Raw genomic sequence first — 2,500 nt, forward strand, 5'->3', positions numbered from 1 at the left:
ATGTCGGTCCCCATGCGCGTTGCACTCGCACTCGCAGTCGCAAAAACGTGGGGCAAATATATTACGCGGAAGAGTTATAACAGACCGAGCCCCACTGCATGGGGGGAGTCTTTGTCACTAATACACAGATGGAACATTTTGGACTGGAACCAGATTACCCGTACACACGGCGCTGATTAGTAATCAATGCAGAGCCATCAAACTACAGCAAATATACACAACTGTCCGTATACATGCTGAAAGAGTCTGCCCAAAATGGGAACCACACGTCAGCCAGACACTCTGATCACGCACCACTCTCTGCTTCTAACAGGCGCACATACAATATGTAAGCACCAGCATGGAACAACATCCAGTGCATCTTCTCCGCCACATTACACAATCCACACTATCACAACCAGACCAGGAGGTCCGTGCGGAAAATACAATATCCCAGCCTTTCGACATCCACCATTGCGCAGACCAGGCACCAACACCCACACATGTCCTATACAACGGTGCACCCAACATCACAATAGTACCTCCTGTCACAGCGCACAAACAATGACATGAGTCAAAGACACAGGTCTCACACAAGCATAGAATTGGAGCGCCGCCTCTAATAAGCCAAAGGTGCATCCTGACGTGACAAATCTGATCATGTCACAAGCATTCACTTACTATAATCACTATCAACGAACCTGCCGCCCCCGCCCCCCCCCCCCCCCTACACCTTTCCGTACAACAACGTGTAACCTAACCTAACCTAACCTAACCTATGTTGTACCTTAACCTAACCTATGTTGTACCTTAACCTAACCTATGTTGTACCTTAACCTAACCTATGTTGTACCTTAACCTAACCTATGTTGTACCTTAACCTAACCTATGTTGTACCTTAACCTAACCTATGTTGTACCTTAACCTAACCCATGTTGTACCTTAACCTAACCCATGTTGTACCTTAACCTAACCCATGTTGTACCTTAACCTAACCCATGTTGTACCTTAACCTAACCCATGTTGTACCTTAACCTAACCCATGTTGTGCCTCAACCTAACCCATGTTGTGCCTCAACCTAACCCATGTTGTGCCTCAACCTAACCCATGTTGTGCCTCAACCTAACCCATGTTGTGCCTCAACCTAACCCATGTTGTGCCTTAACCTAACCCATGTTGTGCCTTAACCTAACCCATGTTGTGCCTTAACCTAACCCATGTTGTGCCTTAACCTAACCCATGTTGTGCCTTAACCTAACCCATGTTGTGCCTTAACCTAACCCATGTTGTGCCTTAACCTAACCCATGTTGTGCCTTAACCTAACCCATGTTGTCGCCTTAACGTAACCCACGTTGTCGCCTAAACCTGCTCTGTAATTGTTATACGACTCGTTCAATTACTGTAGTGTTGCCCACCCGCAACCCTCGCAATATAGTTCGCTACTCGCACTGCCCGCACCCCTGTGTATCGCTTCATGTTAAACACCTTGCAAGTCTTGCTCACTTTCCACATGCTCCTGCTGTACACTGTAATGTGGATGGCAGCAGGACGTACATGCCGCCCCTCCCCACGTCCCCACCTTGCCCCCTGCCTTCGCAAGCTGGTTGGTGAGAAGTTTGCATGTTCAATGCCCTTCGCATGCGACGTACTCAGGCTACGTTGTGGTGCGGCCTGTGTCAACTGTCCGCTGATGTCGTACGCGTGAACCACAATCTGTACTGCACATTCGTCCTTATGTACTGAATGATACATCGTGGCACATGTGTGACCGCACAACGACTGCGCCCAAAAACGGCGGACCATACAGTGCAAATATTGTGCACGCAGCTACGTGTCGTCTCCCTATGAGAGCTGGATTGCAGTGTGGTACGCCATAGAGACGTGTGGGAGGAACGGACGCCGTGGATGGCGATCAGCATGAGCTGTCTGTTGATGTATTCGGACCTAGTCGTCTCTCCTCACACACCGTGATGGCATGGTGCACCGCGTTCCATATCTGCGACATGCTACAGAGGCCGGTTGACAGTCGTTCGAGCAATGGACATCGCATACGTACGGGGGCCACCTTCCACGTATTGTCTAGGCGTGCACATTTTGTTGCGTGTATGTGGGCAGACGTAGTGTGGCGTGACACCTGACACAGGCATGCAATAATCGTTGAAGTTGCAAATGGCGATGGACGCCTGCGTTTTCTGGTGAAGTTACGCAAATGAACAAATGGTAACCTGTTGTGGTGCGGTTGTTCTCGCTAGGGGTGAATCGGTGATGGCGACGATAGGTTGAGGTACTAACCGGTTGTTCCAGCGATACCCACCATGCCGACGAAACTGAACGGCATCTGGGTGTGAAGCGATACGCGGCGGTGGCTGGGTGGGACCGTCCCCGGCCGGTGAGGGGGCGCCTCCCGGCGTGCTGGCCGCGCGGTGCGTGGGCGCACGCGCTACAGCCGGCTGGTGGGGGCGGCCAGTGGCAGGCGCGCCGGCCGACGGACGCGGCAGGCGTCGCAGCTGCGCGCCGGC

The sequence above is a fragment of the Schistocerca piceifrons genome, unplaced genomic scaffold (genome assembly GCF_021461385.2).
Source record: "Schistocerca piceifrons isolate TAMUIC-IGC-003096 unplaced genomic scaffold, iqSchPice1.1 HiC_scaffold_936, whole genome shotgun sequence".
In the NCBI taxonomy this organism is placed as follows: Eukaryota; Metazoa; Arthropoda; class Insecta; order Orthoptera; family Acrididae; genus Schistocerca; species Schistocerca piceifrons.